General features: G+C 52.2%; 1 pseudogene; it reads left to right on the top strand.

Annotated features, from left to right (window-relative positions):
- Positions 1-5,047: 5,047 nt before the first annotated feature.
- LOC149521419 (uncharacterized) lies at positions 5,048-25,562 on the top strand (annotated as a pseudogene).
- The last annotated feature ends 203 nt before the right edge of the window (positions 25,563-25,765 follow it).

The following is a 25,765-nucleotide window of genomic DNA, read 5'->3' as shown; positions in this document are numbered from 1 at the left end:
CAATCTAAATCAAACTATTTGATTTCAACAATTTTTTTTTTAAAGTTTGTATTATGTTATCAAAGATAACAGAACATCAAAATCAAACAATCAAAACAGCTGCTTCGAAAAATGTCAAAACATCAGCACTCTCTCCTCCACCCAGTCTTCTTCCAAACTGAAATCCTAGTGAAATGGACCTGATTTTGCAATGTGTTGTGATTTGGAGGGGATGGCACGTGATCCTGTCCAATGTCCCCTCTAATTTGTTCATGTGTGGAATACATTTTGTTATGTGCACTGATGTGCACCACCAGTAGAAACACATGTTGCCAGCTGTGGGCACTGTGGGCATTCTGCTAAACCGCTGGGCAGCATGTGAATCTCTCCTGGGTGGCTGCCTAAGCACTCAGCTTACAGGAAACACTGGACTCTTGCCCAAGTATCTCCATCCAGCTCTGTTACCTCCCTTCTAGTACTCTTCTGGTCAGCAGCAATGATTACCATTCCAGGGTATTATTACAGAATATGTCATTTTGCACCCCAAAGACTGAGCCACAAAGCTGGGTTTGTGGGAATACGTGGTAAAAAAAATGAAGTTCATATTAATTCCTTTGTGCTTCCCTTCTGGTTTATTGGATCTCTTGTCCACACCATCTCGCTACCCTTCATTCCTGTAGCTCTGTGGCATGGGCACCCTAAGCTGGTGGCATGAGGGTGACAGTAACTGATCTGAGCACCTGGCATGACTGGGGGTGCGTCTACACCTCACTGTTATTTTGGAATAACTAGCTTTATTCCGAATAACAATTCGAGCGTCTACACAGCAATTCCATTATTTTGAAATAACGGACGGCTTATTCCAACTTCTGTAACCCTCATTCCACGAGGAATAACTCCTCTTCTGAAACAGCTATTTTGAAATAGCTGCTGTGTGGATGCTCCACAGCTGCTATTTCGAAATAGCGCCTCACCTGGGCCATTGGGAGTAATTTCTCCCCAGCGCTTCCTGGGGCTCTAAATCGAGATAGCGCGTCCACATTAGGGGAGCCTGCCTCGGGCTCAGTTTGAAGCTTCCCTGTAGTGTGGATGCTTTATATCTTCTGGAATAGCTTATTCCAAAATGAGTGTGCAGTGTAGACATACCCTGGAGCAGTGGTCCCCAACGCAGTGCCCGCGGGCGCCATGGCGCCTGCCAGGCCATTTATGTGCGCCCACGGAACAACCTGGACCGGCCCCACCCCCGGGCACGAGGCAAATGCTGGTGCCAACCCTGGGTGCCTGGCACATGGACGGCCCCTGCCTGGGGTCGCAGCACATATCGGTGCTGGCCCCGGGCACATGGGCGGCCCCCGCCCCTGCCCCGGGGTTGCAGTACATGCCAGTGCTGGCCCCGGGCACATGGGCGGCCCCTGCCTGGGGTCACGGCACATGCCGGTGCCTGTCCTGGGTGCTCGGCGCATGTGTGGCCCCGCCCCCAGGCATGTGACCCGTGAGTGGCCCTGCCCCAGATGCACAGCGCGTGAGTGGCCCTGCCCCCAGGTGCCCAGCAGCCCCAAAAGATTGGGGACCACTGCTCTGGAGGCTTTGCTTGTTGCTTGGCTCTCACGTAATGTCAGAAGAGTCCCGACTCGGAAGCCCAAGGCAAGAGCAAAAGCAGAGTTTTTCTGAAAGGCCCCGCATGGCCGGGCCAGGACAGATCTTAGGGAGCACAGTCCAGCTCTCCAGGGCGGAACACGGCAAAGCATAGCTTTCCGAGAGGAATGGACTTCAGAGCAGAGGACAGGGCGGTGTGAGTGGAGGAAACCTCCCAAGAAAAATAAAGGTGAGAAAATAATATTTCCGATTCCCAAGTGCCTGGCTTGTCCGTATCTTGGCTTCAGATCTCGAGCTACGGTGGCATTCTGGCAAACATCTGTCAAGATCATTGTAAAAGCCAGTGGATCCCGCGGTAGGTGCCAGGTGCCTCAGGGCTGTGATCTCTGCCCAGCCAGCAGAGGAAGCAGTTTTTCAGCAACGCCACCTCCAAGACGATCTGAAGCAAGGGGAGCATCCTGGCTCCTGCCTGTTCCTCCCAAGAGACGCAGAACGGGCTGGGGTTGTCTGGGGAAGGGCTGGGAATCACAGCGGCTTCAAAACACTGGGCTGCTGCCTGGGAGAGAGGGGCTGCTGGAATGTAATGATTTATTACCTCCTCCGGGAACCCCGCCACCTGCCTGTGGTGTGAACCGCTCAGCATAATCTGACCCTGGCCCCAGGGAGAGTGGGAAAAGTTATTTGAGCTCCAGTCTTCAAAGTCACCGAGAAACTCTCCTGCCTTCCTAACACAAAAACCCGCTCCGAGTTTCCTGGAGTCTAATCCCCAGAGTGAGAGAGATTGTCTAGCGACTGGATGAATGACAGACAGCAAAATCCCGGCCACGGGGAACCAGAGTGCTGGTGCAATAAGAGAGATTCTTGAGTGAAAGCAAAGGTTTCCATGACGGGCGGCGGAAAGCTCGCAACAGATACAACAACGGACACCGCACAACCTCACCGGCATCTGAAACGCCATTCTGGGCCTGCCGAGAGGCATCCAGCTTTTATTGCCCAGGTTCCCTGAGTCCAAATCGGCCTCGGGGATGCTGAACATGGTTCTTGTGAGATGAAGCCTCCAGTCCTTATTCATTCCACCTCCAGGGATCCCAGCCATCATGGGAGAGGGATGGAGGCTATTTTAAAAAAATACCCTGAACCGTGGCCGCCCCTAACCACGATCCAGGGAAGAGGCCCAATGAGAGAACCTCCACCTCTCCTCTTCACACCTGTGGGGCTGTCCAGACCATGCAAATTTCCCGGGCTGCCCCCACGGCCGCCAGCCCTCCTGGCAAACAGAACCCATGAAATCCTGCTCTCCTATCAGATGTGGCTCGTTATCTTGGCCCCTCCGCAGGGTGTGGGATCGTGGATTTTATGGATGCTCCCATCCTAGGAGGCAGCTGGAAGGAGGACAATGCCCCTAGGATGGTCCGAGAGAGCAATTCCATCCTCAGCTCCTTACCACTAACCCGGCCCATGGACATGGGTTTGCGCACAAAAGGAGGCTGGACCCGGTCTTCGGGCTGCAGGAAGTGAGCATCTGAGGCCAGAACAACGAGGTCAGCGAGAGGAATGGCTGATGGAGGGTCAGGCTTATGGAACAGCTCTCGGGGCTGCTGTCACTTGGAAAGGCATGTTCATACCTGTGCAGAGGGCCTACTCAATGCCTGTGTGCCCCATAAGTCCTGCTTCAGCTCTGTGGGGTCCCTGCATCCTTATTCACCTCATGAAGGCTAATCGCGGGTTTGAGAGACCCGTGTGCTGCACAGAGCTTATAAGCAGCACAGGAGGGAGGCGACGGCTCCGGTGGGCTGCAATGACATAAGGGACTTGTGATACACCGGGGCTATCAAGGCCTCTGCTAGCCCTCTGCACAGGGCAAGGTTTCACCCCATCAGCAATCCCAGGGTGGGGACACCGGGGAACGCAGCGCTCTCCGCAGAAGCATCAATGGCCAGCCTGTTTGTGCCCCTCTTGGTGAGCTGGAAGCAGGCCGTGGCAGCTAGTGGCCGAGACCCTGCTGGGGATGAGCACTGCCTTCTGGGCAGAGGAAATTCTCCCAAATTCACCCTAAGTGCTCCGCCAGTCTTGACACTGCTCCGGGTGCCGATGATTCAGCTTCACACCCCACAAAGCGGTCGCCTCATCGTCCTGCCGCAAACCACCGCCTCTTCGGAAACAGGGCTGACGGCCCTGAAAGCTCACCTGCTGGTATCCCCTGATTCCAGGCACCCCCAGGCCTCCTGGCATCCACCAGACAGTGCAGCCAGGTAGGCCTCGCGCCTCTGGAAACAGCAGCGTGCGGCCACGAGACCTTTCGTGCCTCCTTGGCACTGGGATGGGAGGCAGCTTTCAGCTCAGCCGGGGAACAAGGGGCTACGAGGCGGGAGAGGCAGATCCATGAGCCATTGGGGGCACCAATGGCACAGCCTTGCCGAGGAGACCGCGGGACTGAATAGGCAACATTGCAGAGCTCCCGGAAGGGGCGGGACCTCAACAGAAGGGGCGGGGCTGATGGCTGTCAATCCTTAGTGCTGCCCAGAGCAAAGCACGGCCCCTTCCCCCTCCCCCAGCCCCGGACAGCCCTCAAAGCCACGCGGAGCTCCTGCAGCAATTCAAAGTAGAGAGTTCAGAGAAGAGCCGTGGGAATGATGCAGGGATGAGACAGCCTGCCTTCTAGTGATCGACTCAGCGAGCTCCATTGCTGTATGATTTATGAATAATTACAGTGACTTAAAAGGGCCCCGCTTTCATAACTGAGCCTGTTAAGCATTGCACCTCTTTCCAGGAGAGGAACACTGGACAAGCCTCCCCGGATCAACCTCGTATCCAGTGTCCATTTCGGGCAGCGACCAGAACCATCTGCTTCAGAGACAGGTGCAAGCGCCCTACAGTCGGCAGATGGGGGCAGGGCCGGCCCACAACATTTTGGCCGTGAGGTGGGGAGCTCGAATGACGTCCCCATGCTCCCTCGCTTGGGCCAAAACTTTGAAAGGTCTCAATTCTCTGGGTCCTACTGGAGCCCCCCACTCCCGGCTTCCCACACATACAGTCTGGCGGCCGACTCAGTTTGCCTCATGGTAAGGCCAGCCCTGTATGGGGGGTAACCAGCCCTCAAGGAAAATTACTTCCTGACACACACACCCCAATAACGAGAGGTTGCTTTGTGCCCTGAAGCAGGTGATCTTCAATCCTTCCCCAAGCTCTCCACTGTTCTGGGAAGCACCACTGACTTCGACAGGCATATCTCAGGCCTTGGTCCTGTGGTGTGTTTTAGAGCAGGATGGTCCCGTTCAGTGCAGAATGGTCTGCCCTAGGCTGAAGGAAGCCTCAGGCCCCCCGGTGTGTATGCCGGTCGCGTGCACCTGCCTTATGCAGCACCACGCCCTTCCATACACTCTGTGGGCCTCATTCCTTGTCAGCCTGCTGGGGCAAAGTGGGGGTACAATGCCACAGAGTCGGCACCCAAGTGGCTCCGTGTGACGAACCCATGGAGATCAGAAAGCTACTCAGGCCTCGGTGGTGGTTTGCAAGCCCAACACCTCAGAATCTGGAAGAGATCCCAGGTGAGGGGGTGAAAGGCAGGTGAGACATGCCGCATATCTGACATCTCTGCAGTTCAGCATGTAGGGAGCAGCCCCCGGGAGGAGCTGTGTCCCCATAAACTGGAGAAGCCGGTGCAGAGGAGGGTGAAAATGGAAAATCCTCTAATGATCTCCCAGATCACACAAGCCTGGGGCTGAGGTTGGCTGGCATTGTTGCGCTCGCAGAGAATGACAATGGAAGCTGAGTGTTGGCTCCGGCCAGCGGCATCTGGCAATTTCACCCTGCCCATTTTGGAAACGAAAGGTCCAGTCCAGTTTGCTGCCCGCATTCCAGTGGTACACGCAATCAGCCCCTCCTCCTTTTCCCCATTCGTTAATGCTTATAGTCCCCTGCAGCCAATCAGCTGCGCCAGCACATAGCCAGGAGATCAGAATGCGCTGACATCAAAGCGGAATTGACAGAGGGGGCGGGGCCCGCCTGCGTGGCGCCCGTCCCCGTAGCCCAGCGGAGGAAAGACAGAGAGTCTGGGGGAGACCTGCTCTCTAGCCTCCTCCCCTACCTACGGGGCCCACTCTCCCGCTCACCGGCGTCATGCAAAATCTTCACAACGCGGGAACGACCAAACCCGTCAGGCTGCGCTGAACCGCCTTTAAAGAGCCATTTGACACTTGCTGCTTCTGTGCTTCCAATTAGCGCCCATCTGGCCTCCCCCCACCCCCGCGCCCCCACCCCGAGTGCCTGCAAGTCATTTCATGCAGCACTAATTGAAATCACGAAACCTGCAATGAATCTAAACCCAGAAGAATGATTCAAATTAGCCTTAACCCTTGGCAGGCTGGAGCCTGCCCACAACGAGGGATGTGCCGATTAGACCGTCTGCCTGACACCAGGGGATGGCCTTGGACACGACTTGAACCGGCTGAGTTCAGCTCTACTACACAATGGGTTATTTAGGCTTATGGATCTGCCCTAGATGTATAGGGCAGTGCCCCACAATTCGAATCAGATCCAGCTTCTCCCATCTCCGCACGGTTCGCCTGACCTCTGCTCTGCTGGGGGAACAAAGATATTTGCTAGCCCAGCATGGGGGAGGTTTGTCCTCTCATCCCACAGGTTGCATGGAGGGAATCTTCTTCTCGGAATGCCTGGGGCAAGGGCAGAGACAGGCAGGTGAGCCATGCCCTAGATCAGTGGTTTTCAAACTTTTTTTTTTCTTGTGACCTAGTTTGGAAAAAGCGTTTATGCCTGTGACTCAATAATTATATCTTAGAGTCCTCCTCCAGCCCCCGCAGAGCTGGGGAACTGTCCCCCCATAGAGCTCCCCCCTTGCAGAGCTCCCCACACTGCCAGCGAGCTCAGGCTGCCGACCCAGTGCCCCATGTCCTGCGACCCAGGGCTGGGTCGTGACCCTACGTATGGGAATCACTGCCCTAGATCCTTTACATGGAGCTGCTTCCATAGGTTGGCTCCTCTGTCCCAGCCAGCCACCATGCACCAAGTGTCCCGCTCCACCCCAAAGTGCACAGTGCCAGTGGTGCTTGGAGTTGTCCTGTGTCATGAGATTGTCACCAGACCCAGGGCTGCAATTGGCACCGTGGAGTGTCCCAGAAGCAGCTCCGACTCATGAGCTTCTCCAGGTCATTCCACTCTACCTGGACCTTCTTGGATCAAAGGACCACCAGGACCAGCCACACTGCTTCTCTTCCTCCGACTTGGGTAGCTCACGCCCTCCCCTGCCTCTCTGGGCCATCAGTGTAGGAGCTGGCTGCCTCCAGGAACCCTCGGGCTGGCAGACAGCCTCAGTGCATCTGGCATTGGGAGAAGCTGTGTGGCCACCCACCAGGCCCTGTTGATCCCAGACACGTTTATGGGCAATGTGCCCTCTAGTTACTCCGAGGGCCCCCAGGAGTATCACAGATGCAGAACGCCCACCCCCTGAGCATGGGCCATGCCCATGCGGCTCCTGCCTGCAGACCTCACTAGACGGAGCAAGCTCCATCCTCTCATGGCACCTATGTCTCAACCAGACTGCACACGAGCCATCCCCAGAGCAACTGAGCATGCTCCTTTCCAGGGCTGAGTAGGACTTTCCTTGCAACTGCGGCCTCCGGCTGCCAGGGGCCTTTGTGGCATGGCCCCCAGAGCCAACTGCAGGGAGCCCGGCTCGCCCCCGTTGGGACTAAGTTGAGAGAGGGGCACCCTGCAATGGGGGCAAGACTGGGAGAGAGAACCTTCTGTGTGGGGTGCTCTGGGAGAAGGAGATGGAGTGAAGTGGGGCACAAGGTAAAAACTGAGACTGGGATAAAAAGGGGGAATGGGGAAACGTTCCCCCACTCCCTCTTTGAATGTTCGACTTTGCAGCCCAAATGTTCTTTTCACTTGTTTGGCTATGTAACTTCTCTTCTTGAGCAGGCGGAGGGGAGGACACAGGAAGAGAAGAGGCTGTAATCTCTCCCCTCAGCTGGTCCCTGTGTGCCAAACTGTGTAGGATAAAGAGATACGTAACAGGAGACCCTGGGAGCCAGGATATGGAGTGGCATCACCTGGTATAGGGAGAGAGGGGGCATATGAAGGGCAAAGCCCAGAAATGGGAGTCCATGGCTCTCGCTTGAGTCGCAGCACTAGGGCCTGTGGGCAGGAAGGCTACAGACAACCCCGAGATTTTATCACCTTCCCTCAGAATTTCTCAGAGGCGCCAAACTCCAAAACCAACCAGCCAGCGTCTTTCAACATGGTCCAATTGTGACATGTTTTTGTGGGCTGTCGTAAAGGACCCCAAAGCAGGAGGCGAACGCTGGTACTTGTGGTTAGCAGTCACCACAAGCCAGAGGCTTCTCCCACTGCAAAACAAGCCACATGTGTGGGAATTAAAGAATGCAGCATGTGGCGGCAGGATTTCCTTCATGCTCCCTCACATTCCGTGTGGCTGGGAACGTTCTTCAGAGCCAGCAGCCGCCAGAGGTCAGGTTTCCTTGACACGTCCAGTCCGGAGCCTGGCACGGTCTCTCCGCCGCTGGAAAGTTGGAGGCCTGTCGTTCCATCCAAGCAGACCAGCTGGCCCCTGCTGCCACCTGCAACATGCCGAGCCAGTGCAAACAGGGTTTGGCATGAAGGAGGCCCAGGGCGGAGCTGGTACACAGAGGTCTTTAGGAGGTCGGTCTCTACTCCATCCATGGTCAAACCAATCCCTCACCCTCCCCATGATCCACAGGCCTACAAGAGCTGAAGGAAGGAAAGTTCTTAATGTAACTAAGGGAAGTGTTTCCTGATGGCAAAAACAAATAATAATAATTAAAAAACCACATTTCAAAGGCCAAATTCCCTTGGGTCAGCAGAAACACAGTAACCAAGCCCTCATTCTGAACATGGCTGTGCCCAGACTGCTTTCTCGATTGGATTGAGTCAGATACTTGATACAAATCAGACATAAACTGGCCTGATAAGAGAAATGGGATCCATTTCTACCAAGTTGCTTGTGTAATCCACACCCCTCCCAGCTGTGGTGTGCTTTTGCAGATCCTCATTCTGCTCTACATGAAAATAAGTGACTCTCAACACTGAATCCCAGGATGATGTTTGACCAACTCTGCAGCCTTTTCATTAGCTCTACTGCAGAGAAATGCCATTTTCATGGCTGCTGTCAGGTCTCCTGGATACGGGCTACTTTTGCAAGGGGGCACACACGAATCTGACTTTGTAGTTGCAGTAAATATGTTCTGCACTTTTCTACCATGCTTAAAAATAGCATTACGTTTTTGTTGATCCGCATGATTTTTTTTAAAGCTAATTGAATGATGCAGGGAGTGAAAACATGTGGCTTCGTAAAAACAAACTAAGATCACATGTGTTTTCAGTAAACCTCAAGGCTCATCTGCGTTCGATATTGGTAATGAGGAGAATATTAAATCGAAACAGCATAAAGTGCCGTGTTTAGGAATTCAAAGAGAAACATCATATCTGCACTGGATGCACCTGAATGGAAAACACTCCACAAATGTTCCACAAACATTTCTTAGCTGAGGAAAAACAGGAACAACCTTCCCTAAAGTGACCAGTCTCAGAGGGGTCGTCACGTTAGTCTGTATCCACACCAACAATGGGGAGTGCTGTGGTGCCTTAGAGACAAATAGATTATTTGGGCTGAAGCTTTTGTGTGTCAAGATCAGGCCCAAATATATCTCTTGGTCTTTATGGTGCCACAGGACTCCTCATTGCTTCCTCAGAGCTTGAGCTGGGACCACATTTGCTCTTTGACTCTCTAATCCAGGAGAGGATACCTGAGGACACCTTGCAAAGATATTGTTTGTCCATGTGATGGATGGAAGGAGTGCTGCTCTTTTCTAAACATACCAGTATTCAGTAAAGGAGGAGTTAAACACAGGTAGCTAGGAAGTGTTGGCAGGGAGCCAGGAGAACCAATGGGAAGAAAGTGTTGAGATTTGAACTGAAAGGGACTCGGCTTGCTGCTTTTCTTTGTGGGAGTTTTGAACCAGGAGCTGGGGGCAAAAGAGGAATTGAACCACAGGGATACACATACCCAGAAAAAGAATACCCGGGCATAGAAATGGACTGTACCTTAAAGATATGGATATGTAAGTGATAAGACATGTTTTAGTTAAACACAAGGGCTGTGTCTACATTGGCATCCCTTTCCAGAAAAGGGATGCTAATGAGACACTTCGGAATTGCAAATGCCGCAGGGGATTTAAATATCCCCCGCGGCATTTGCATTTACATGGCTACCGCTTTTTCCGGCTCGGGGTTTTTGCCGGAGAAAAGCGCCAGTCTAGATGCGATTTTCGGAAAATAAGCCCTTTTCCGGAAGATCCCTTATTCCTACTTTTAAGTACTTTCAAGTAGGAATAAGGGATCTTCCAGAAAAGGGCTTATTTTCCAGAAAATCGCGTCTAGACTGGCGCTTTTCTCTGGCAAAAACCCCGAGCCGGAAAAAAGCGGCAGCCATGTAAATGCAAATGCCACGGGGGATATTTAAATCCCCCGTGGATTTGCAATTCCGAAGTGTCTCATTAGCATCCCTTTTCCGGAAAGGGATGCCAATGTAGACACAGCCAAGCAGGTTATTTTCTTTGTTTTGTTGTTTGGTTAAATTCCTCTGTGCTGAGTCCATGTGCCCACTCCCATACATTGTACTTAAGATGAATCCCAGAAAAGAGCAACAAAAATGATTAAAAGTCTAGAAAACATGAGCTATGAGGGAAGACTGAAAGAACTGGGCTTGTTTAGTTAGAAAAGAGAAGACAGAGAGGGGACAGGAGAGCAGTTTTCTAGTACCTAAAAGGGTGTTACAAGGAGGAAGAAGAAAAATTGTTCTCCTTGGCCTCTGAAGATAGAACAAGCAGCAATGGGCTTAAGCTGCAGCAAGGGAGGTTTAGGTTGGACATTAGGAAAAAGTTCCAAACTGTCAGGATGGTTAAACACTGGAATAAATTCCTTAGTGAGGTTGTGGAGTCTCCATCACTGGAGATATTTAAGAACAGGTTGGACAGACATCAATCAGGGATGATCTAGATGGTGCTTGGTTCTGCCATGTGGGCAGGGGACTAGACCTGATGACCTCTCAAAGTCCCTTTCACTGCTAGTGTTCTATGATTTTATGATCTGTTTATAGTTCTGAATGTGCTAATGAAGGCCATTATTGGTGCCCCAAAAACTGAATGACTCACTGATCAACTCAATGGCCAGCAAACAGCCTTGTTTGCCCTGTAAGCCCAAATGGTGGCTGGTCTTAGAAAGACATGGGACCATGCCACCTGATACTGGAATCCATTTTGACCCTGATAATTTTGCATGGGGATGAGAGATGCAAAACAAAGCATTCCCACCTTGGGGAAAAGTTTATTTAACCAACAGGAAACAATCAGCCCTTTGTCTTCAGCTAGCTTTGGAAACTGCCTGGCCCACCCTAAGAAGAAGCCAAAGAACTTTGAAGAAGGCTGTAAACCCAAGCCAGAGCAAAACAACAGCTCTGATTTAAAGCTTATACCTGAAATATGAACCGCTGTTTAGGATAAGAATTAGTATGGAACAAATTTCTTAGTGGATTAGAACGAGTTATGTGTTTTCTATTCATTTTAATTTAGTTACTTACTTTGATCTGTGTTCACTTGCAACTGTGTAAATCCTACTTTTTTATACTTAATAAAAACTCTTTTGTTTATTATCAAGGCCAGGGTAAATAATTGTTACCTGGGGAGAGCAACTACTGTGCATATCTCTCTTTCATTAATGCGGAGTGCTAACCTATGAGCTTTCCCTGTGAAAACCTTTTACATATGGTAAGACGGATTTCCTTGGGGGTTTTTGGTCACATTTGGGGGTTGGTTTTCCAGATGCTGAGCCCTAAAACTGTGCCCTCCCAGAGCTAAAGTGGTTCAGTGTCTGCAGTGCTCCGTGGGGCAGGGGTGGTAACCCCAACTCTGTGCCTTATCTGGGGGAGGCCAGAGGAGGGGGCATTGGTGGGATGATCAGCACACCAGGGAACAATCCTAAGGGGACTTCTGTGATTCCACCCTGCCACATACACAAAGGCCACTTTGCACATTTCTGGCAACATTCACTTCTCTGCCACTCACTGTAATGCCTGTTTACGTAGCCAGGGCAATGCAAGCACGTTTTCTGTAAATGAGAGGCAGGCCCCTGGTTCCTCTAGGCTATTTTTGCTGGGAAAGCCATTTCCCTTCCAATCTTGCTTCCCTTTTCTTAGAAAGCTAAAACCAGTGTGATTTCCAAGCAGCCCTCCCGCAGGCTCCAAAAAGTGATTTCCCCTCACAACACAAGCAACCGGTGAGCCCCTAGGATTCCCAGCACTGAACTGGGCCATTACGGCTGGGGCATCTTCCCTCAGGGCCCCAAACAGTATCAACCAGGACTCGTTTACAATAGCTGCGTTAACATACAAACAGGGCTAGCCCCCTGGTCATCCCCGTCTTCCCTTGTTTCTCTTTTCATCGGAAACATCAACATTTACAGTCTGGGAACATGAAGCTGGTTTTGGAGCCACCACAGTGTTTACTGTGCCGCTTGTTGGGCCTCTTGCATCCGTTGCTGGCAAATAACAGAAGAGAGGAAGCCACTAAACAGCTAATTTGCATAAGTGACAAAATTTCTAAACTGCTCAAAATATTTGCAGCCAGCCGGCAGTCGCTGATGGTTTGGTTTCCATATGCTGGGGCTGAGAGAGCAGCTGGAGGAGCAGTCACCATGGATACAACAGGGAAATAAGCTGGTATTTTTGGTGCATTCTCTGGGCCCCAAAGGAATATTCCTTTCAACAAGCCCGTGAACCAACCAGTGCATCTCCCGGGCCTGGTCTTTGAAGCTCAGATTGTTTTCATGCAGATGTTACTGTTAAAAAAAATAGGCACTTGCATTTTTCCTAGCAAAATATTTTGCTAAAATGTTTCACTCTCTCCCTGAGCTTGAAACAGAAAATGCTCAGGATCAAACCCCTTCCGTGGAGGGAGCAAGACAGAGAGAACAAGGTGGGTTGATTTAGTTGGGCAGGGGGCTGGACTTGATGACTCCTGAGGTCTCTTCCAGCTCTATGATTCTATGATTCTAGGTCTACACTACCAAGTGTTGCTGATAAAAATGTATATCGACATCTAAAAATCGACAAAACAAAAATTTGCAGAGAGTGTTCGCACATGCTCCCTCTGTCCACAGATCATGTCCACATTGGGGGCACCATCATCGACAGTGTGAGCAATGCACTGTGGGTGGGTATCCTTGTGGGAAGGCAGAGCTGATCCCTGAGCATCTTGGGATTTCCTCGTCAGCTGCTGGGAGTGGCGTCATGAGTAGCTCTGACAGCTCTCCATGCTGAGGAATATCAAAGCAGCACAGCAACCTGTCCCCCTCATCCCCTGCAGCAGCAGCCTGCCTGCCACTGTGTTCCTAGTGCAGGGAAGAACAGGAGCATTCCAATGATGTGTTCTTTGTTTGTTTCCCAAACAGAACAGCTGTTGGACTCTTCCCAGAGCTTGTAAGGGGGTGGGGGGGGGGGGGGGTGAGGCGGCACATGCCTGCAGGGCAGCAGAGATCACAAAACACTGAGCACAGCCATCAGGGCCGACATTGTGGGATACTGGTGGAAGCTAGTTCTGTTGACAAAACAAACTGAAGACTCTACACTGGTTCTTTGTCGACATGAAAGGGAGGGGGAAAGACAAAAGTCTCTCATAGGGGTGAAAGTTTTTTGTCGCTGCAATTTGGCATTTTTCCAGACAAAAGTCACACTGCAGTGTGAACGCTCTCACTGTTTCATGGCCAAAAGGCAGGTTTTGGCAACAAAACTTGGTAGCGTCCACAAAACTGTTGAGCAGAAAATTGGTCGGCCCAGCTGCACAGAAAGCTCCGAGAGGCGGGAACTCCCTTCTCTGCTCTGTGACATGGCTCATCATAGGTGGGAGCTGTGGGCGAGGTGCCTGTGGAGCAAACAGTCAATAAGAAGGAAGCGGGGAGGACAGATCGCCATGTGCTGGGGCTCAGTGTGCCAATGTCAGTGTCAGGGGGAGAGGCAGCTGGAATTACTCCCCCATCCCTGCGCCAGGTCATGATCCCAACCCCCAGTCCAGATTGTAGGAGAGGTTCACAGGAAGCCTGATTTTCAAGGGCACAGCACACAGCTGTTAAAGAGAGCCCAGCTTCCACCGAGCACCTAGAGACGGGGTTTTCCAAAGTGCTCAGCACCTCCCCATGCTCCCAGAAAATGGGCCCCCTTGCTCTGGTGCCAGAGTGGATGACTCAGCTGGGGATCTGGCCTGGCATAGCTCATCTGCAATGGGCAGGAGGGAGGTCAGCCTAGCTCTTGGTGAACAAGGGTATGTCTACACTACCCCGCTAGTTCGAACTAGCGGGGTAATGTATGCATACCGCACTTGCTAATGAAGCCCGGGATATGAATTTCCCGGGCTTCATTAGCATAAGCGGGGAGCCGCCATTTTTAAATCCCCGCTGCTTCGAACCCCGTGCAGCGCGGCTACACGGGGCTCGAACTAGGTAGTTCGGACTAGGTTCCTATTCCGAACTACCGTTACTCCTCGTGAAACGAGGTGTACCGGTAGTTCGGAATAGGCACCCTAGTCCGAACTACCTAGTTCGAGCCCCGTGTAGCCGCGCTGCACGGGGTTCGAAGCAGCGGGGATTTAAAAATGGCGGCTCCCCACTTATGCTAATGAAGCCCGGGAAATTCAAATCCCGGGCTTCATTAGCAAGTGCGGTATGCATACATTACCCTCCTAGTTCGAACTAGGAGGGTAGTGTAGACATACCCATAGTGACTACAGCTGCCTCCCCACTGCTTCCTTTTTTGCTAAGCTCGTCAGGGACACCACGGTGCCCGACCTGCCATCCCCAGCACTAGCGTGAGGCAGGCTTGTCGTGCCTCTGCCTGTGTTGTGCTAGTTCTGTGGACCAGCAGAGGATGCATCTCCAGGGCTCTGTAACGAGGTCTGCTCCCTGGCTAAATGAGAATCCTGTCGGCACTCAGCCCTGCCCTCTCTAGCTCGGCCCTGCTCCCAGGACCAGAGGACTGGGACTGATTTCCTTTGCTGACAGCCCTACCGCTGGGATGCTGAGCTCCGGAGCAACTTTGGCTCTTCCCATGACGGGAAAAGGAGCAGAACTGCCAGAGGCGAGGAGAGAGAGAAGAGCAGAGATGGGGACAGGGAGTCCTTTTCTGGTTCGGCACCTCGTCGCCTAAGAGAAACCAAAGCAGGATTTAGTCCAGGTGGTGGAACTTCTGCAATACATATCGCTGACTCTAGGTCAGGCCGAGCTGAGCAGCGAGCCTTCAGTGGGCACCAGGAGAAGGAGCCGGTATTATAATGTGTTTAGCCCAGTGTTATACAGATTGACTTTGGGTTGGAGCCTTTAGGAGGATGACAACATACTACAGAAGACAATTAACAGCTCCATACAGCTCTGCAATAGACGATAGGAGGAGACCAAACCCGCCCCCGATGATCGTGAACGTTGTTAATGGGGCCTGGCAGCTTCCTGCAGGAGGGTTAACTTGCAAAACTGATGCTGGGGATAGGGAGGGGGGCAGATCCATGCTCTTGACCTTCCTACAAGGTTGGTTTCCCAGGCAGTACCAGGCTTAGCTTTGCATGTGCTCTCACTCCCATCCCCACCCAGCAGGAGGGCTGCGGTTCCCTTACCAGCCATCTGGCCCTGTGGGAGGGGTACGGAGGGGACAGCTGTGCACATGGGATACCGCCCCACATGCGGGGTGCAATCCCCTCGAGGGGAAGCAGGGGAAGGAAAAGTCAGGCCCACCTCTGACACGCCTGAGGGGGCTCAGCTTTTCCTTCCCCTTGGCAATACTTGTAGAGCTTGTCCTGCCCACAAAGCCTCCCCTCCAGCTGAAGGAAGCACATGGCAGAGCCCTGGAGCACAGAGTCATGGAATCATAGAACACTAGAACCAGAAGGGATCTGGAGAGGTCATCGAGTCCAGTCCCCTGCCCTCACGGCAGGACCATGCACCGAAGTATTGGCTTTGGGCGTCTCAGACGTGGCCTATATTCGAAGGGTCAGGGAGCTGGTGAAAAGGAGGGCTTCCCGCTGGAGCTAAATGAGCAATTTTCTCCCTGTTTGTAGCTCCTTCACCTAGGCCAGGGAATGCGTCCAGCAGCCAAGAGCTGGCTGGACACCAGGCCTCACTGTGTATCCAACAGCCGAACGAGACTTTCTCCTGCACTGCCAGCCTGCCAGAAATGGAGCTGCCAAACGCCGTGTGAGGTTCCCTTTTACTGCCACTCTGTCACCAGCCCACCTGATGCTCAGTCTAGCTCCTCTCTAGTGTGGGACAGTGACAGCCCTTTGAAAACCAGGAAGGTTACTGGATTAAAAGGCAAATGCACATGAGAGCTTGCCTTGAGCGGCACGTTCCCAAGGGAGAGTGTATTGGCCCAACTAATCGCTGTGCTCAAAAGGCCCGCGGGAGAGCAATAGGGGTGGCAGAGGAGACCCAGGCCTTAGATGGCTGTTGTGGCTATGCAGGACAAGGGAGCTCTGCCCAGATCCGGTGCCATGCTGGGGGGCTGTGAGCCGGACGAAGTCGTAAGCATCTGTTTGTTCACATTCTCTGCACATCTGGGACAGCCACGTCTGCAGCCCAGCTACAGTGAGGGTTGATGGGAGGCAGACAGGTGGCAGATCAAGTAGGTCTTTATAAGACAGGTAGCTCAGTCTGGTAGATAAAGGAGATACAATAGTTTGTGTATGGTTTGTTAATATTAGATTATTGTTTCCCTATGCTCCCCCATCTGTCTGTCTGCCCACACCTGTTCTTTCTGGACTCACTTAAACAGTAGCAGTTAGTGGACAGCAGTTCTGTAGTACCTAAAAGGGTGTTACAAGGAGGAGGGAGAAAAATTGTTCTCCTTGGCCTCTGAGGATAGGACAAGAAGCAATGGGCTTAAATTGCAGCAAGGAAGGTTTAGGTTGGACATTAGGAAAAATTTCCTGTCAGGGTGATTAAACACTGGAATAAATTGGCTAGGGAAGTTGTGGAGTCTCCATCATTGGAGATATTTAAGAACATGTTGGACAGACACCTGTCAGGGATGATCTAGATGGTGCTTGGTCCTGCCATGCGGGCAAGGGACTGGACTTTACCTCTCAAGGTCCCTTCCAGTTCTAGGGTTCTATTATTTTATAAACTGGAAGCTCCTTGGGCAGAACGCAGTTTTGTTCTGGTTTTGTACAGCGCCTAGCACAAAATAAGTAATCGGTGGTCTGTGACCGGGGCTCGTCGGCACTGCCACAGTGCAACCAATCAGGGTCGGTGCAAGCCCACATCAAAGTAGGAATATTCCCCCACACACATTCACACACACCTGCCTCAAACTGCTTGGGGTCTTAAGCAATGGCTTGGCCTGCTTACTCCTAGCGCTGCCCTTGCAAATCAACAAAACAATCATTGTGGCTTCGGCAGCAGAGGTTCCCAAGTTGTGAGCATGGAGTGCTGCCTCCTCTTCCTTTCCAGTTGCTAAACTGCATGAAAGGACAGTTGCATTGGCTAGTTTCCTTGTATCTCTTATTGCTGTAGCTGCCATGGGCGTGTTATGGGAATGCATGGGGGAAGGGGGGTTGTGTGATTGCAAAGACGTTCACTCTATTAAAAGGTGGACCATGCCATGAATATCTTGGGGAAGCCCTAGCCCTAGGCTCCTGGCTACCAGGGTCCCTGGAATTTAACAGCAGCTATAAACACGGCGAATATTTAGATTTGTGGTCAGACGCTCACAGTTTTTGGCAGAGGAGATGGACTAAGAGAAAGCCTTGGCTGCGTGCTCCCTGATCATTAACTCCCGGTAGGTCTAGTCCCACCTGGCGGCTGAGTTTCCAGCCACGCTTTCCTAGCCTGGGCCCTGGAAAAGTCCCAGGAATCTCGCCTCGTGGGAAGCCGCAGGGCGCAGGCAGCAATGTGAAAGAATGCTGAACCTGGGAACGGGAGGTGCAGGCAGGCTCAGGCAAGGCTCAGCTTAGGGCCCCAAGAGCCGAGGCAAATGGAGGAAGAAGTCGGGGCTGTCCTGTGCCCAAGGTCACGTCAGCTGTTAAGTAGCACCTAGGACAGCTGAGTTTCCCAGCGGGGGACCAGGGACGGAATGCAATGCTTCTTTGTCCCTGTTCACCTCTCCGATGGGAGGGATTGCAAGGGATCCATGGAGGGAGGCTATGGCAGGTACAAGAGGAAGCTTCCTAAACCTACCTTGGAGGGCGGGAGAGGCACATCCCAGCCCCATGCCAGTGTGCTGCTGTTTAGGACAAGGCGGGTGGGGAACCTGCGGCCTATGGGCTGGATTTGGCCCCTGGCTTACTTTGATCTTCTTTGCCCTTAGCTCCTATGGGAGCATAGGCCATCAACAATTTCTTTCCAAGCCTCTCTTTACTTTGATCTGGCCCATGGCAAATCTTTGGGCCATGGGCTGGAAGCCCCAAGCCTCAGTGCTTCCCTCCCCCACCGCCCCCGCAGCGGGGCTGGAGCATCAGCGCCGGCTTCGCACGTCTCCCGGCCCAGTGGCATCATCAGCTGACCGCCCTGGACCCTCAGCACAAACCCACTGGCGCCGTAACGGTGCTGCCGAACGTCTCCCCATGCAGCTTCTCGCCGGCAGGACGGGCCAAGGTGCTGGCTGCGGCACTGGGACGAGCGCTCACTGGGAGGGGTTCAGAAAGGGCTCAGCTGGCGCTGCCATGCTCCCAGGTGCCTGTCGGCGCTGGCAAGGAGAGGCAGGCTCCAGTGCCAAGCAGAAGGCAGCAGGGTGGGAATGTGTGTACTCCTAAGCCAGGGCGAGGGAGCCTTTTTTCAGCTGGGGAACCCCTGACCCACAGAAAAATCAGATGGAGACCACGCACAAAAAAGAAAGGAAGAAATTCACTCACACTCAACTCAGACCACCAGGACTCTGCTCCCACTCCAGCCCCAAGGGGGGGGGGGGCGGTGCTGAGGCTCTGGACTTCCCCCAGCAGCGGGGCCAGCTGGCACTCACACGCCGCGCTTGGCACTGATGGCCCACGGTGCAGAGACTTGTCGTGGGCCGGATCAAAGTAAGCCGAGGACTGGATCCAGCCAACCATAGGTTCCCCATCCTTGTCCTAAACACAGCTGCTTGAAGCTGGGATGTGCCTCTCTCCCACTCCCCAAGGCAGGTTTGGGAGGTTTCCTCTTGTACCTGCCACAGCTTCACTCCACGAGGAGTAATGGTAGTTCGAACTAGGAAGCCTAGTTCGAACTACCTAGTTCGTGCCCCGTGTAGCTGCGCTGCACGGGGTTCGAACCAGCGGGGTTTTAAAAATGGCGGCTCCCCGCTTATGCAAATGAAGCCCGGGAAATTCAAATCCCGGGCTTCATTTGCAAGTGCGGTATGCCTACATTACCCTCCTAGTTCGAATTAGGAGGGTAGTGTAGACATACCCCCTGACAGTTAGGAAATGTTTCCGAATGTCCAACCTAAACCTCCCTTGCTGCAATTTAAGCCCATTGCTTCTTGCCCTAAAGGGGGGAAAAAAATCTCCCTCCTCCTTGTAACACCCTTTTAAATACCTAAAAACAGCTCTCCTGTCCCCTCTCCAACTTCTCTTTTCTAAACTAAACAAGCCCAATTCTTTCAGTCTTCCCTCATAGCTCTTGTTTTCTAGACCTTTAATCATCTGGAGGACGATCCAAGCTCCCATTTCCCCCTCCCTTAAGGAGAATTTACCATGCAAAATCCTGAAGCTAAACTGAAATTAAAGCTGGCACCCTGCCCATGCACCTTTCGTAGGAATGCCCTTTGGTGCCAAAGGCATCACAGTTACTTTTTATTTCCAGCATTAACAGCACTGGCCTTCCTATCCCAGCTGCTTGGGGAATTCTCACAGGGCCTTGAGTGCAGATGGGAAACCCACAGAAAGCCCTGACTCCCTGTTTGCAGGTTAAGCACTAGGCAGGCAAAGAAGGGAGCTAACTTGGAAGCTGGGAACCAGGCCAGGGCAGTGCTCATCAGATGCTGAGTCCCACAGCACCGGAAAGCAGGGGCAGGCGGCTGGTGTATAGAATGCCCTCTGACCTCTCGTTGGCAGGAGACCTTATGATCATTTCGAAGGGAGAGAGTTGCTCTTTGGAAAAGGAAACAAGAGTTGTTTGCTTCCAGAACGCTTACCCAGGGCTCTGTGATGCCAGGGCGGTCGGATGGCACTCAGCATCCAAGACTATAGCCGAGCCGATAGCTGGGTTTTTGGCTGGGTACGGAACCGAAAGCTCTGGGGGAAAATATTCTCCTAGTTTCAAACTAAAACCGATTTTTTTTCCTTGTCGAAATGAAAACCTGAAAAACATTTGCTGCGCTCAAACGACAGCACAGTTTGGAATGAGATGCTGAAACCGTTCTTTCAGAAAGTATCACAACAAGCCCTTTCCTCTTAAAACAAAAAGTCCCCATTTTTTATTCAGGTGACATTATTTGCAGGATTCGGCCCCACTTTGCGAAAAGCTTTGGCCACCTCAAAACTGCATTTTTGGTGAATTGTCTCTTTGCCCAGATCTGTCTGGGTCCTGGCAGTCAGTTGACTTTTCTTTAGATCGTTAATCAAGATAAATGCAATTTCTGGTAAACACAGAAGACAGCCAGCGGCTTGCAGTGTGCAGGGAACAGCTCCAGGGCTGCATCAGGCTGGGCAGGAACCCAGTGGCTGCCTAGGAGGTGTTGGGTCAAACTCTCACCACATTAGTACATATGGTCCCTTTTACCATTTACTAAGGAAAAGGGAGCATCTCCTTAGCCCAGAGCCCTGGAGCAGATCCATGGTGACATAACACAGGGTCAAGGTCTCACGGACTATAGCTACGCAACAAAGAAAAACTGGCAACGGGTTCAAGCCAGATACCTCGAGCTGTTTTGTTGCTGCAATTTCATAGAATCATAGAACACTAGAACTGGAAGGGATCTTGAGAAGTCATGAAGTCCAGTCCCCTGCCCACACGGCAGGCCCAAGCACTATCTAGATTATCGTTGATAAATAGATAAATGTCTAACCTGCTCTTAAATATCTCCAGTCATGGAGATTCCACAATGTCCCTAGGTAATTTATTCCAGTGTTTAACCACCCTGACAGGATTTTTTTCCTAATGTCCAACCTAAATCTTCCTTGCTGCAGTTTAAGCCCATTGCTTCTTGTCCTATCCTCAGAGGCGAAGGAGAACAATTACATAAGAACATAAGAATGGCTGTACTGGGTCAGACAAAAGGTCCATCTAGCCTAGTAGCCTGTCTGCCGACAGTGGCCAGCACCAGGTGCCCCAGAGAGGGTGGACCGAAGACAATGATCAAGCGATTTATCTCCTGCCATCTCTCTCCAGCCTCTGACAGACAGAGGCCAGGGACACCATTTCTATCCCCTGGCTAATAGCCTTTTATGGACCTAACCTCCATGAAATTATCTAGCTTCTCCTTAAACTCTGTTAGGGTATGTCTACATTACAAAGTTAATTCGAACTAACAGCCATTAGTTCGAATTAACTTTCTTAGGCGCTACACAGGCAAACTGCTAGTTAGAACTTAATTCGAACTAGCGGAGCGCTTAATTCGAACTAGGTAAACCTCATTCTACAAGGACTAACACCTAGTTCGAATTAAGTAGTTTGAATTAAGGACTGTGTAGCCACTTAATTCGAACTAGTGGGAGGCTAGCCCTCCCCAGCTTGCCCTGGTGGCCACTCTGGGCACCACCAGGGAAACTTGTCTGCCCCCCTCCCGGCCCCGGAACCCTTAAAAGGGCATGGTCTGGCTACGGTGCCCGTGCCAGGTGCAAGCCTGCCAGCGCCCAGCCAGCAGACCCTGCACCTGGCACAGCACGAGCCAGCTACCCGCTGCCACCCAGCCCTCCGCCTCTTCCCAGGACCAGGCTGGCCGCTCCCAGGAGCCTGCCTGGGTCTGCAAGAGGTGGGCACCCGCCTGGTCTAGTGTGGACATCATGGACCTCATCGAGGTTTGGGGGGAAGCCTCCAACGTCCACGACCTCCACACTAGGCACAGGAAAGTGGCTGCCTAGGGCAGGAGAGCTGCCAGCCTGGCCACCCAGGAGCAGGTGTGCATGAAAATCAAGGTGGTCCAGTGAGACCCCAACCCTGAGCCCTGAGCTTAGAACATAAAAACATAAGAATGGCCGTACTGGGTCAGACCAAAGGTCCGTCTAGCCCAGTAGCCTGTCTGCCAACAGCGGCCAACACTAGGTACCCTGGAGGGGATGGACCGAAGACAATGACCAAGCCATTTGTCTCGTGCCATCCATCTCCAGCCTTCCACAAACAGAGGCCAGGGACACCATTTCTACCCCCTGGCTAATACCACTCCATGGACCCAACCTCCATGACTTTATCTAACTTCTCTTTAAACTCTGTTATAGTTCTAGCCTTCACAACCTCCTGCAGCAAGGAGTTCCACAGGTTGACTATTTGCTTTGTGAAGAAGAACTTTCTGTTATTAGTTTGAAGCCTGCTACCCATTCATTTCATTTGGTGTCCTCTAGTCCTTCTATTATGGGAACTAATGAAGAACTTTTCTTTATGCACCCTCTCCACACCATAAAAGAGGTCTCTTTTATAGACCTCTATCATATCCCCCCTCAGTCTCCTCTTTTCTAAACTGAAAAGTCCCAGTCTTTTTAGCTTCTCTTCATATGGGACCTGTTCCATCATTTTAGTTGCCCTTTTCTGAACCCTTTCCAAGGCCAAAATATCTTTTTTGAGGTGAGGAGACCACATCTGTACACAGTATTCAAGATGTGGGCATACCACAGGGGCAGTAAGATATTCTGTGTCTTATTTTCTATCCCTTTCCTAATAATTCCTAGCATCTTGTTTGCCTTTTTGACTGCCGCTGCACACTGTGTGGAAGTTTTCAGAGAACAATCCACGATAACTCCAAGATCTCTTTCCTGATCTGTCATAGCCAAATTAGCCCCCATCATACTGTACGTATAGTTGGGGTTATTTTTCCCGATGTGCATTACTTTACGATATTTAAGAGCAAGTTAGACAGATATGGCGCCCTTTCCTCAGGGTACTGCCCTACCACAGTGCCCCACACTCTGGGGTCCTTGCCCTCAGGGAATCCCCAGCCCCTAATATCCACCCTGCCTCAGTGACCCTACTGCCAGTCGTCAGTTAGCCCCTGACTCAGAGGCAGACCGCGGCCTGAAATGGCCACTCATCATTGGCAAGAGTGTGGACCTGCTGCCTTCTCCTGCCCTGGCTGCTCTTCTGTAGCCCTAGTATCTCCCTGGCAACCGTTGCTGGACTTCAGCCTGGGATTTATTCAGGCCTGAGTGCCCCTGGCTCACCCTGCCTTCCCCAGCGCTTCTCTGTCCAAGGTATCCTGTTCTAGCCAACAGCTAGGTCTCTCTCCCACCAGAGCTGGAGTGAGAATGTGCTCCTCTGCTCTGGGAGACCTTTTCTAAGGCCTCGTGTGCCCCTAACTTCACACTGCAATTTTAGGAGATCTGGATGCAAAACTTGGCCAGGACAGAACTGAATTTGATCTGGTGCTAAGACCACACAGTTCCCTGGAAAGGAGGTCAGATAATGGGGCGCATCGGCTAGAATTTACATCCATCCATGGACTATTTTTAATGGCGACCTGGCTTCAGCAAAAGAATTTCCGTAACGTTACATTGTGAGATCCGTTAGGAAACAGTGTCGTTTGGAATCTCTTGACTAAGCTCACCTGGGATGTATGTAAGGAATGCTGACCTTGCTCCAGAATTGATCGTCAGCACCTAATAGCAACACACCGTGGAGTTCTGTTTAACAAAGTACCAGAGTGAGGCATCTGTTCCGGAACGAGGCGCAGATTGTGCTGCATGCGGAGGTGCATTAGAAGGGCAGTGCTATACCCTGTAGTAAACAGCTGGGGGTCGGAGGGAGGAGCGGGCACGCCCGGCGTCCACATCAACAACTCCGTCGGCTCCTGCGCCAGTTTTATTAATGATACCTAGCGGGACTTGACGTCACATAATTCACCGCCGCACGTTTGCATCTGACACACTTTCCTGCACAAGCAACTCACGGCCTGGTTCAGAACAGCTGCTCACAGCTGCTGCAGACTCACCCCTGGAGCAGGTCAGAGATACTCGCCTGGGTTCTGGAGATGGAGAAAACGGGCTTTGAGCAAGGTCTGTGGGATGCAATTTTAACTAGCTGTTGATCCGCACACTCCAGCCCCTTCCTCAATTTTCTACATCTGATCAGGGTGGGTGGGGACTCTACCAGGTGACTGACATTTGCCAGTGTGAACTTGGAGAGCATGCATTGTGTATAACCTTTAAAAAGACCAAAGCAGCCCATTACGAAACAACAAGGTGCTAGTATAATGTGCACAGGAGGAACTGAACCTGGGGAGCTAGTGTTATGCACCCGTGGTCAAAGGAAAAGTTTGTGCTCCCCCCCAAAACCTGGCCCATGGATGAACCCGAGCCTGGGAGAAGGGGAGCTTGTACCGCATCTTCCCCCATCCCCTCCAGTTTGGGGCCAGGCCCCCGCACGCATTAACCCGCCGGCAGAGATGGAGGAGGTTCGGGCTGGGGGCGGAGAGGTAAGGAGGAGGCTGCTCCAGCCAGCGGCAGCGGATGGAGGACGAGCAGGCGAGCCGAGGGATGACAGAGGGAATGGAGGGCGACTAAACTGGCGACATCCCTAGCATGGCGCCCGGGGGCAACTGCCCCTCCCTGGCCGTCCCTCGCTATGCCACTGGTTTGGGTTGCAGAGGACCACCCCAAGAGCGGATTTGACCAAAGAGGATGGTTTCTGGGACGGAGTGACCTGCCCAGAAGAGGGTTGTATGATTCCTCTAAGAGCTCCTCCTCCTTCTGCCGCTACCACTCAGAGCACAGCACCTCCCCAGAAGTCCTAGTGGTGCACAGAAGAGGCCATCTTATTCCAAAAACATGTGTTTTAGAAATCGTGGACACACTGAAAGGAAACATGGATGCCTTCCCCACCCCCATCAGAACTTCAGACTTTGTTTTAGTGCTGAGGGCCTTGGACCTCCCGTAGAGAAAACGCTACATCAGTGACCTTTCCGACAAGGAGAGAGAAGCCGATGGGAGCCCTTTGGCCCAGACGCTGATGGGTACTCCAGAACCCGATCCCCAAACCCAAAGCACTTTTGAGACAGTCTGATGGACACAATGTCTCTTTTGCCCTGGAGGACGAAGATGACTGCTGCTCCTGGGAGTCAGACAAGGTGAGCGAAATAGACGTTGCACAGGTAAATGAACGGTTAAGCAGGGGAGGTCGGGGATGGGGTGTCATGGCGTTGGGAACCGACCTGAGCTTGCAGGGGGACCTACACTGTTTCTTCCTGACAATCTCTCAACAGCTTGATGATGCCTTTCTAGATAACCCGAAGGCCCAGCACAGCATTTCAGCAGACTGTGAAGACGCACCGGGCCCACCTTGGTTTTGCTCAATGCTGATACAAATGGTTGAAGAGGACGCCAAGGATGATGGCTATAAGGAGTTTAGAAGGAGGCTTGGCATGGAACTAGCTGAGCCAGTACCACATCATGAGCGTAAAAGCGTAATGAGCATGTTGCTGTTTACGCTGTCCTTAATCCTTGTCGTAGGGGAAAGCTTTTCAAAGACTGCGGGGGCTGTGTCAAACACACCAGCCCCATGGCACCATGACAGTGTGATTGGTCTTCCATGGATCCAAACCACAAGCCGTGTGCTGAATTATGCTGAGAAATCCCTCCTCCTGCAGCTCTGAGCAGGCCCGAGGGCTGCCCTGCCCAGAGAAGCACATGGAGATAACATAGTCTCTTATTTTTCCAGCCTCTTTCTCTGAGCACCCTGTGGTCCCAAGCACCTGCGTCATCCCTAAGAGAGCTTGGGAGCTGGAGACGGAGCGTTGCTCATTAAAGAAGAATTATGGCCTCTGCTTAAGTGGATCTTAAACCTAAAATAAATACAGGCAGTCCCCGACTTACGCGGATCCGACTTACGTCGGATCCGCACTTACGAACGGAGCTTTCTCGCCCCGGAAGTCGGGGCGAGAAAGCCCCGTTCGTAAGCTGCTCTGGTGCCCCTGGTCTGCTGGAGACCGTCTCCAGCAGACCAGGGGCACCGGGCGGGTTCCCGCGCTTCTGAGGCT

The sequence above is a fragment of the Pelodiscus sinensis genome, chromosome 26 (assembly GCF_052426305.1).
Source record: "Pelodiscus sinensis isolate ZL-2025 chromosome 26, ASM5242630v1, whole genome shotgun sequence".
In the NCBI taxonomy this organism is placed as follows: Eukaryota; Metazoa; Chordata; order Testudines; family Trionychidae; genus Pelodiscus; species Pelodiscus sinensis.
This window is presented reverse-complemented; position numbering and strand designations above follow the sequence as displayed.